Genomic DNA, 11,646 nt, shown 5'->3' on the forward strand with positions numbered 1-11,646 from the left:
TTTCTACTGTTATCTTAATTCCTTCTTTCCAGTTTGTTTTGATTTACTTTTTAAAAACTTTCTGAAGATAAGTACTAAGCCCCTTTGTTTTTTATCATCTTTAATATTGAAAACATTTAAAGGACGTATTTTCCTCTAAATACAGATTTAGGTGGATTCCATAGATATTGGTACAAAGTGTTCTCCTTTTCACTCCTTTTTAAATATTTTTAAATTTTCCGTGGTCATCTGTTTAGGAATATGCTTTTTAATTTCAAAGTAGTTAAGTTTGTTCGGTTTTTGTTACCTTTGTATATACTTTCAGCTTGATTAGATTTTGGCTGGTGTATGTGGTCTTTAAAATTTTGTTAAGGTTTTCTTTGTTGCCAAGGTTGCAACCTGTTTTTACATGTGTTTCCTGGATATGTCAACATTTCTGTTCAGAAGATATTAGACTTCTGTAAATCCATTATACTGATTTTATTGACTATACTTCAGTTTCTCTTTGTCCTCACTTTTCTTTTTTTTGCCCTTTCATAAATTTTATTCTGTTTATATCCTAGGAGCGAAACAAAATAGGCAGAACACATCTTATCACATTTGAAAAAATATATACAGAAATAGAAATTTTTTCCTTATAAAAACAAAAATTAAAAATTTCAAAGGAGCATTTGTATAAGCATAGTTAAGCTAGGTAGACAGTAGCATTATCTTCATTTGATAAAACAGTAGTATTTCCTGAGGTAAGTGAGTAAACACAGTTTACCTTATGCCCTGAAGCCTTCTCCTAGGCAACTTTTTTTTTTTGTAACGAAAGTAACTTTTCATTAAAAGAATAATTTAAGAATAAACACACATTTGTAGGAAATTACTACTTTAAAAATTAATGAACATCCATATACCTTCTCCTAGATTTACTAATTTTAACCATTTTGCTACGTTGGATTTCCTTCTCTGTGCATTCCTCAGAAATTTTTTCCAACTTTATCCTGCTTAGTGCCTTTAATTTTGAATTCCAGCTTGTGTGATATTAATACTGGTTCTGCTCTCTTTTTATTTGGATTACTTGATATTTCTAATGCTTAAAATGTATCTCTTAAAAATGTCACTGCTGATTTTAATTTTTTACCTAATTTGACAGTTTTTGTCTTTTAAGATAATGAGCTGTGCATTGATTTTATTCCCCCTACCAGATCCTATTTATTTTACATTATTATTTTCTCTTTTTTCCTCTTCCTTATTGTTGCTGGTTATCAAGTTGTGATTCATTCATTTCCCCCCTCTAATTAATTTGGAATTTCTTTATAATGTCTATTCCATTAATGGTTAATACACCCTTCCTTGTACTTACCATACTTATTGCTCCAGTATTTGAAAAAAAGATTGTTAGCCCTCATTCAAGTAAAATAAGACCTTTAGATTATTTTCACTTCTTTCTCCTTCGCCTCCCAACCGCAGAAGATTTTAGAACATTTTTTGTAACTAAAATTCTAGATTTTACTCAGTTAATTTAATTCTTTTGGTTCTAGGATTTCCTTTGTCAATTTTAATTTAATTTCCTTTTGTCAGTATTAATAGCCTCACTAGCATTCTTCTGGTAGAATTTGCCTGATAAATCTTTTTCCATCTTTTTACTTTTGTGACTGAGGCAATATAGTCCATACTATTTTAAAAAATTTTAATTACTACAACATAGCCAATGTAACTGAGCCTGCAAGTCACTGATCTTTATTTATAAGCATCAGTATTTTTAAAAACTGAATTTTAAGGGTTTCTTTGAAAATTGAAGTAATTTTTAAAATGCTTTTGCAACAGTAGAATAACTAAACTCTATAAACATTTTAAATTATGTTCCTAAATAAGTAAAGATAATCTACTTATTCATATGATCAGTTCTTTTGGATTATGACAATTTATACTTTGTCAATTTTTGGTTTGTTGAAGTATAACATAGTATTTTTTCCTTTCTTGTTATGTATTATTTTACTAATTAATCAAAACTATTGGACATGAGGGTATTTATGCTTAAGATTTAACTCTAAAATTCTTACCCATTAAAAAAAAATTATTTATTTATTTGGCTTGTGGGGTCTTAGTTTCAGCATGCGGGATCTTCATTGTGGCATGCGGAGTCTTTCATTGTGGTGCATGGGCTCTTTGTTCCAGTATGTGGACTTCTCTCTAGTTGTGGCACGTGGGCTCAGAAGTTGCACTCATGGGCTCTCTAGTTGTGGCACACGGGCTCTTTAGTTGCGGCATGCAGGTGCCAGAGTGCGCAGGCTCAGTAGTTGTGGCATGTGGGCTCTCTAGTTGTGACACATGAGCTCTAGAGCGAATGGGCTTAGTTGTTGTGGCACGTGAACTTAGTTGTCCCACGGCATGTGGGATCTTAGTGGGATTGAACCTGCATCCCCTGCATTGGCAGGTGGATTCTTAACTGCTGGACCAACCAGGGAAGTCCTCTTACCCATTTTCTTTTAATATTTATTTATTTATTTGGCTGAGCTGGGTCTTAGTTGCGGCACATGGGATCTTCATTGATGCATGTGTGGTCTTTGTTGTGGCACGTGGGATCTTTAGTTGTGGCACGTGGACTCTTAGTTGTGGCATGCGGGATCTTTTTAGTTGTGACATGTGGGGTCTTTAGTTGTGGCATGTGAACTCTTCGTTGTGGCATGTGAACTCTTAGTTGTGGCATGTGGGATCTAGTTTCCTGACCAGGAATTGGGCCCCCTGCATTGTGAGCATGGAGTCTTAAGCACTGGACAACCAGGGAAGTCCCGCCATTTTCTTTTAGATAAAATGGTGCTTTATGTTTGTTTTAAAGACCCAGTATCTGCTCTGTGTTTATAATATTTTATTTTTAAAAAAATTTTTATTGAGGGACTACCCTGGTGGTCCAGTGGCTAAGACTCCATGCTCCTAATGCAGGGGGCCTGGGTTCGATCCCTGGTCAGGGAACTAGATCCCACATGCCACAACTAAGAGTTCGCGTGCCTCAACTAAGAGTTCGCATGCCGCAACTAAAGATCCCACGTGCCACAACAGAGATCCCACACTGGCAATGAAGATCCCACAGGCTGCAGCTAAGACCCGGTGCAGCCAAATAAATAAATAAGTATTAAAAAAGAATTTTTTATTCAAATCTAGTTGATTTACAATGTTGTGTTAGTTTCAGGTGTACAGCAATGTGAATCAGTTATGCATATATATATATATAAATATATATATTCTTTTTCAACATTCTCTTCCATTACAGGTTATTACAAGATATTGAATATAGTTCCCTATGCTATACAGTAGGTCCCTGTTGGTTATCTATTTTATATATAGTAGTATGTATATTTTAATCCTAATTAAAACTCCTAATTTATACCCCCGCCTTTGGTAACCATAAGTTTGTTTTCTATGTCTGTGAGTCTGTTTCTGTTTTGTAAATAAGTTCATTTGTATCATTTTTTTAGATTCCAGATATAAGTGATATCATATGATATTTGTCTTTGTCTAACTTACTTCACTTAGTATGATAATCTCTAGGTCCATCTATGTCACTGCAAATGGCATTATTTCATTCTTTTTTTATGGCTGAATAATATTCCATTGTATATGTACACCACATCTTCCTTATCCATTCGTCTGTCAGTAGACACTTAGGTTGCTTCCATGTCTTGGCTATTTTAAATAGCGCTGCAGTGAACATTGGGGTGCACGCATCTTTTCAAATTATGTTTTTCTCCAGATATGTGCCCAGTAGTGGGATTGTAGGATCATATGGTAGCTCTATTTTTAGTTTTTAAGGACTCTTCATACTGTTCTCTGGAATGGCTGTACCAGTTTACATTTCCACAAACAGTGTAGGAGGTTTGTTGTTGGTCATTACGCCCAGTGTGAGGTGATACCTCATTGTAGTTTTCATTTGCATTTCTCTAATAATTAGTGATGTTGAGCATCTTTAAATGTGCCTTTTGGCCATTTGTATGTCTTCTTTGGAGAAATGTCTATTTATGTCTTCTACTCATTTTCTGATTGGGTTGTTTTTTCTTTGATATTGAGCTATATGGACTGTTTGTATATTTTAGAGATTAATCCCTTGTTGGTCACATCATTTGCAAATATTTTCTCCTATTCCATAGGTTGTCTTTTTGTTTTGTTTCTGGTTTCCTTTGCTGTGCAAAAGCTTTTAAGTTTCATTAGGTCCCATTTGTTTATTTTTGTTTTTATTTCCATTACTCCAGAAGACGGATCCAACAAGATACCGCTGCGATTTGTGTCAGAGTGTTCTGCCTATGTTTTCCCCTAGGAGTTTTATGGTTTCAGGTCTTACATTTAGTTCTTTAATCCATTTTGAGTTTATTTTGTGTATGGTATGGTGTTAGAGAATGTTCTGATTTTTTAAAAAATTTATTTAATTAATTTATTTATGTCTGCGTCGGGTCTTCATTGCAGCACATGGGCTTCTCTCTGGTTGTGGTGCGTGGGCTTCTCTCTAGTTGCAGCATATGGGCTTTTTTCTAGTTGTGGTATGTGGGTTTTCTCTCTCTCGTGGCGTGCAGGCTCCAGAGTGCATGGGCTCTGTAGTTTGCGGCATGCAGGCTCTCCTGTTGAGGCACATGAGCTCAGTAGTTGTGGTGTGTGGGCTCAGTTGCCCTGCGGCATGTGGGATCTTAGTCCCCGACCAAGAATCGAACCTGTGTCCCCTGCTTTGGAAGGTGGATTCTTTACCACTGGACCACCAGGGAAATCCTGAGAATGTTTTAATTTCATTCTTTTATTTGTAGGTGTCCAGTTTCCCCAGCACCACTTATTGAAGAGACTGTCTTTTCTCCATTGCATATTCTTGCTTCCTTTGTTGTAGATTAGCTGACCGTATGTGTATGGGTTTATTTCTGGGCCTTCTACCCTGTTCCATTGATCTATATTTCTGTTTTTATGCCAGTACCATACCGTTTTGATTGCTGTAGCTTTGTTGTATAGTGTAAACTCAGGGAGCCTGGTTCCTCCAGCTCTGTTTTTCTTTCTCAAGATTGTTTTGGCTATTCGGGGTCTTTTGTATTTCCATATAAATTAAAAATTTATTTTGTTCTGGTTCTGTAAAAACTGCCTTTGGTGATTTGATAGGGATTGCATTGAATCTGTAGATTGCCTTGGGTAGTACAGTCATTTTAACAATATGGATTCTTCCAATCCAAGAACATGGTATATGTTTCCATTTATTTGTGTTATCTTTGATTTCTTTCATCAGATACTTACAGTTTTTGGATTACAGGTTTTTTGCCTCCTTAAGTAGTTTTATTCCTGGTATTTTATTCTTTTTGATGCAATAGTAAATGGAACTGTTTCCGTAATTTCTCTTTCTAACCTTTCTTTGTTAGTGTACAGAAATGCAACGGATTCCTGTGTATTAATTTTGTATCCTGCACCTTTACTGAATTCATTGATGAGCTGTAGTGGTTTTCTGCTAGTGTCTTTAGGATTTTTCTATGATAAATGTATGATATGTATGATATGATGTCATCTGTAAACAGTGACAGTTTTACTACTTCTTTTCCGGTATGAATTCCTTTCATTTCTTTTTCTTTTCTGATTGCTGTGGCTAGGATTTCCAAGCTGTGTTGAATAATAGTGGTGAGAATGGACATCCTTGTCTTTTTCCTGATCTTAGAGGAAATGCTTTCAGCTTTTCACCATTGAGTGCGATGTTGCCTGTGAATTTGTCATATATGGCCTTTATTATGTTGAGGTAGGTCCCTGCTATGCCCACTTTCTGGAGAGTTTTTATCATAAATGGATGTTGAATTTTGTCAAAAGCTATTTTGGCATCTATTAAGCTGATCATATGATTTTTAGTCTTCCGTTTGTTAATGTGGTGTATCACACTGATTGATTTGTGTATATTGAAAAATCCTTGCATCCCTGGGATAAATCCCACTTCATCATGGTATATGATCCTTTTAATGTATTGTTGGATTTGGTTTAATAGTATTTTGTTGAGGATTTTTGTGTTCATCAGTGATATTGGCCTGTAATTTTCTTTTATTATTTATTTATTTATTATTTTGGCTGCTTCAGGTCTTAGTTGCAGAATGTGGGATTTTCATTGCAGCATGCAGGCTTCTTAGTTGTGGCATGTGGACTCTTAGTTGCAGCATGCAGACTTCTTAGTTGCGGCATGTGAACTCTTAGTTGCAGCATGCATGTGGGATCTAGTTCCCCGACCAGGGATCGAACCTGGGCCCCCTGCATTGGGAGCATGGAGTCTTACCCACTGGACCACAAGGCAAGTCCTGTAATTTTCTTTTTTTGTGGTATCTTCGTCTGGTTTAGGTATCAGGGTGATGGTGGTCTCATAGAATGAGTTTGGAAGTGTTCCTTCCTCTGCAATTTTTTCGAATAGTTTCAGAAGGATAGGTGTTAACTCTTCTTTGAATTTTTGATAGAATTCACCTATGAAGCTATCTGGTCTTGGACTTTGTTGGGAGTTTTTCAATCACAGATTCACTTTTCAGTACTTGTATTTGGTCTGTTCATATTTTCTATTTCTTCCTGGTTCAGTCTTCGGAGATTGTACCTTTCCAAGAATTTGTCCATTTCTTCTAGGTTGTCCATTTTATTGGCATATAGTTGCTTGTAGTAGTCTTTTATGGTCCTTTGTATTTCTGTGTTGCCTGTTGTAATTTGTCTTGTTTCATTTCTAATTTTATTGATTTGTGCCCTCTTCCTTTTTTTCTTGATGAGTGGCTAAAGTTTTATCAATTTTGTTTATGTTTTCAAAGAACTAGGTTTTAGTTCTGTTGATTTTTTTTTTTCTTTTGGTCTCCATTTATTTCTGCTCTGATCTTTATGATTTCTTTCCTTCTACTAACTTTGGGTTTTGTTTGTTCTGATTTCTCTAGTTGCTTTAGGTGTAAGGTTAGGTTGTTTATTTGAGATTTTTCTTGTTTCCTGAGGTAAGCTTGTATTGCTGTAGACTTCTCTCATAGATCTGCCTTTGCTGCATCCGATAGGTTTTAGATCATCATGTTTTCATTTTCATTTGTCTCTAGATATTTTTTTATTTCCTCTTTGTTTTCTTCAGTGATCCGTTGGTTGTTTAGTAGCATACTGTTTAGCCTCCATTTGTTTGTGTTTTGGGCAGTTTTTTTCTTGTAGTTGATTTCTAATCTCATAGGGTTGTTATTGGAAAGATGCTTGATACAATTACAGTTTTCTTAGATTTACCGAGGCTTGCTTTGTAGCCCAGCATGTGATCTATCCTGGAGAATGTTCCATGCGCACTTGAGAAGAAATTGTAATCTGCTGTTTTTGGATGGAATGTCCTATAAATATCAGTGAAATCTATCTGGTCTATTGTGTCATTTAAAGCTTCTGTTTCCTTATTTATTTTCATTTTGGATGATACGTCCATTGGTGTTAAAGTCCCCCACTATTATTGTATTACTGTCAACTTCCTCTTTTATCAGTGTTAGCAGTTGCTTTATGTATTGAGGTGCTTCTATGTTGGGTGCATATATATTTATAATTGTTATATCTTCTTCTTGGATTGATCCCCTGGTCATTATGTAGTGTCCTTCCTTGTTTCTTGTAACATTCTTTATTTTAAAGTCTATTTTGTCTGATTTGAGTATTGCTACTCCAGATTTCCTCTGATTCCCATTTACAGGGAATACCTTTTTTTATCCTCTCACTTTCAGTCTGTATGTGTCTGTAGATCTGAAGTGGGTCTCTTGTAGATAGCATATATTTGGGTCTTGTTTTTGTATCCATTCAGCCAGTCTGTGTCTTTTGGTTGGAGCTTTTAATCCATTTTCATTTAAGGTAATTATTGATTTGTATGTTCTTACTGCCATTTTGTTAATTGTTTTGGGTTTGTCTTTGTAAGTCTTTTTTCTGCCTTTCCTCTTTTGTTCTCATCTCTCTTGTGATTTGATGACCTTCCTTAGCGTTGTGCTTGGATTCCTTTTTTCTTACATGTGTGTATATCTATTATAGATTTTTGGTTTGTGGTTACCATGAGGATTCGGTATAGCAGTCTATATATATTTCCATCATTGTTTTAAGTTGCTGATCTTTTTATTTCAAGTGCATTTCAGATATCCTCTATTGTATTCTCCTCTTCTCGTGATTTTTGTTTTAGATATCATATTTGTGTGTGGATGATTTCCTACCTTTACTGTAGGTTTGCTTTAACCAGTGAGCTTTCCCATTTTGTAATTTTCTTGTTTCTCATTTTGGCCTTTTCTTTTCCACCTAGAGAAGTTCCTTTAGCATTTTTCATAAAGCTGGTTTGGTGGTGCTGAATTCTTTTAGCTTTTGCTTGTCTGTAAAGCTTTTGATTTCTCCATCAAATCTGAAAAAGAGCCTTGCTGGGTAGAGTATTCTCAGTTGTACGTTTTTCTTTTTCATCACTTTAAAGGTATCATGCCACTCACTTCTGGGCTGCAGAATTTCTGCTGAAAAGTCAGCTGATAACCTTATGGGGATTCCCTTGTATGTTATTTGTTGCTTTTAATATTTTTTCTTTCTCTTTAATTTTTGTCAATTTGATTACTATGTGTCTTGGCATGTTCCTCCTTGGGTTGATGCTGTATGGTACTCTCTGCGCTTCCTGGACTTGGGCGACTGCTTCCTTTCCCATGTTAGGAAAGTTTTCAGCTATTATCTCTTCAGGTATCTTCTCAGGCCCTTTCTCTCTCTTCTCCTTCTGGGACCCCTGTAATGTTAATGTTGATGCATTTGATGTTGTCCCAGAGGTCTCTTAAACTGTTTTCGTTTCTTTTCAGACTTTTTTCTTTCTTTTGTTCTGTGGCAGTGATTTCTAGCACCCTGTCTTCCAGCTCCCTTATCCATTCTTTTGCCTCATTTATTCTTCTGTTGATTCCTTCTAGTTTATTTTTTATTTCAATTATTGTATTCTTCAACTCTGGTTGTTCTTTATTTTTTCTAATTCTTTGTTAAAAACTTCTTCTAACTTCTCACTTTGTGCATTCTTTTTCTGAGTTCTTGGATCATCTTTACGATCATTGCTCTGAACTCTTTCTTGGGTAGATTGCCTATCTCCACGTCACTTAGTTGTTTTTCTGGGGTTTTATCTTGTTCCTTTGTCTGGAACATATTCCTCTGCCATCTCATTTTGTCTAAGGTTCTATTTGTATTTTTATATATGTGGAAGGTTAGTTATGTTTCTTGACCTTGGAGAAGTGGCCCTCTGTAGGGGAGGTCCTATGTGTCCCAGCAGTTCACCCCCCTCTCATCACCCAATGACCAGGGACCAGCTGGTCCCAGGGTAGGTTCTGACCTTTGTTTGCAGGCTCAGTTCCACAGGCACTGGGACTGTATATTTCTTGCTTCTGGTGTCTGCCCGCTGGTGGGTGAGGCTGGTCTAGCTTCCTTGTGGGAGGGGCAGATCCCTGCCCGCTGGTGGGTGGAGTTGGATCTTGGCCCTCTGGTGGGCAGGGCCATGTCAAGGGGCATGTCTGGATTGGCCCTCTGGTGGGCAGGGCCATGTCAAGGGGCATGTCTGGAGGTAGCTGTGGTCTCAGGAAGTCTTTAGGCAGCCTGTCTGTTGATGGGTGGGACTGTGTTCCTGCCCTATTGGTTGTTTGGCCTGAGGCATCCCAGCACTGGAACCTATAGGCTGTTGGGTGGGGCCAGGTCTTGGTGTTAATGTCCCAAGTAAGATGTCAGCCTTCACTCCTGGGTATGTTCGCCACCAGCTTTGATGTCCCAAGAGAGAGTCATAACCACCACCCACCTCTGCATGAGACCATCCAAGACCAAAAGGTAGGTCTGGCCTAGGCTCCTATGAATTCACTGCATTTGCCTTGGTTCCTGGTAATAAGACCTTGTGTGCATCCTTCAAGAGTGAAGTTTCTGTTTCCCCCAGTCCTATGGAATTCCTACGATCAAGACCCGCTGACCTTCAAAGCCAAGTGCTCTGGGGGCTCCTCCTCCCGATGCCAGACCCCCAGGCTGGGGAGCCTCTTGTGGGGCTCAGAACTCTCACTCCTGTGGGAAAACTTCTGTGATATAATTATCTCCAGTTTGTGGGTCACCCACCTAGGGGGTATGGGATTTGATTATATCGCAAGTGTGCCCCTCCTACCGTCTTGTTGTGTTTTCCTCTTTGTCTTTGGATGTAGCATATCTTTTTTTGGTAGGTTGCAGTCTTTATTATTGATGATTGTTCAGCAGTTAATTGTGATTTTGGTGTTCTCGTGGGAGGAGTGAGCTCAAGGTCTTCTACTCCACCATCTTGTCTTATTTTCCTCACTGGGCGCCCCAGCAGGAACAGCACAGAGGTCCCAAGAGCGCTGTTACCAGGTCTTTTTAATGCAGCTTGTATACAGTCATCTTTGGTAAACGCTGAGAAAGTAGAGAGTAAACCATGTGGGAACATTCAGAAAAAGGAAGGCTCTGTGCTGCTATATAAGAAAAAAACATCCTGGATAAAAGTCAGCATGGCCCTCCTCAGATGTTGGGGTGCATACAGGAGCTCTTTTCTCCTGCACATGTGGCCACATGCAGGCATTTGTCCCAAAGCCAAAGTGTATGTTTATTTTTTGAATGGGAATAAATAAAATTGAAGTTAATGAGAAATTCTAATTTGGTTTCTTGAATTACAATATGGATTTTTAAAAAGAATAACTTCTTATTTCACTAATGAACCAAAACTTGGTTGAACCTGAGTCTTTATGTTCAAGACTTATCTTTAAAAATTCTCAACCAAACCAAATTCTTTCTTTCCTTTTATAGCGTAGATGGGATTTTTGGTCGGTTTACTTTTTTAATTGGAATAAATAAAGTTGAAGTTAGTGAGATATTCTAACTTGTATAACTTCTCTTGCCTTGTGAACCTTTAATGAATGGTCCTTATTTCTTTTCAAATGTAAATGCTTTTTTATATTCTCTGAAACCTAGTGGTTTATTTAAAAATCCAGAATCTAGAATATCTTGGAGGTTTTTTGGGTTTTTTTAAACTGAATTTGTAAAGGTCAAGCCTTAGCATGCTTTGGGTTTTCTGGCCACAACTAAAATGACTTTTTTTTTTTTTTTTTTTTTGAAATGTCCCTTGAATGAATGGTAGGCTTAGATTATATGTCAGTATTTGTGTGTACCTGTATGAAATTCTCTTAGTTGAAAAAGAAATAGCTCCAAGTTCTGTTTGATTTTCTGAATGAGTTGTCTCTTAGGAGGTATTTTGAATAGGAATATGACCACAAGACAGGAAGGTTGTTTTTTTTTGTTTGTTTGTTTGTTTTTTCTTGGTACGCGGGCCTCTCACTGTTGTGGCCTCTCCCGTTGCGAAGCACAAGCTCCGGATGCGCAGGCTCAGGGGCCATGGCTCACGGGCCTAGCCGGTCCGCGGCATGTGGGATCTTCCCGGACCGGGGCACGAACCCGTGTCCCCTGCATCGGCAGGTGGACTCTCAACCACTGTGCCACCAGGGAAGCCCTAAAATGACTTTCGAAGACTTACTTTCAGGAATCATTTCTGTAGTTCATAAAATGACTTTTGAGAGGGGCATGTGTGTATGTATGTATACACACAAAAATAAAGTGGATTTAAAAAATAATTGCTTGGAGTCTGTCATACAGAGTGAAGTAAGTCAGAGGAAAAAAACAAATACTGTATGCTAACACATATATATGGAATCTAAGAAAAAAAAA

General features: G+C 37.4%; 1 protein-coding gene across 3 annotated transcripts in view; it reads left to right on the forward strand.

The window, feature by feature from the left end:
• Positions 1–11,646, forward strand: part of EPS15 (epidermal growth factor receptor pathway substrate 15) — a 181,413-nt gene that overhangs the window by 57,949 nt on the left and 111,818 nt on the right. The gene's annotated exons all lie outside the window — the stretch shown is intronic.

Source organism: Physeter macrocephalus, chromosome 4 (genome assembly GCF_002837175.3).
Source record: "Physeter macrocephalus isolate SW-GA chromosome 4, ASM283717v5, whole genome shotgun sequence".
In the NCBI taxonomy this organism is placed as follows: domain Eukaryota; kingdom Metazoa; phylum Chordata; class Mammalia; order Artiodactyla; family Physeteridae; genus Physeter; species Physeter macrocephalus.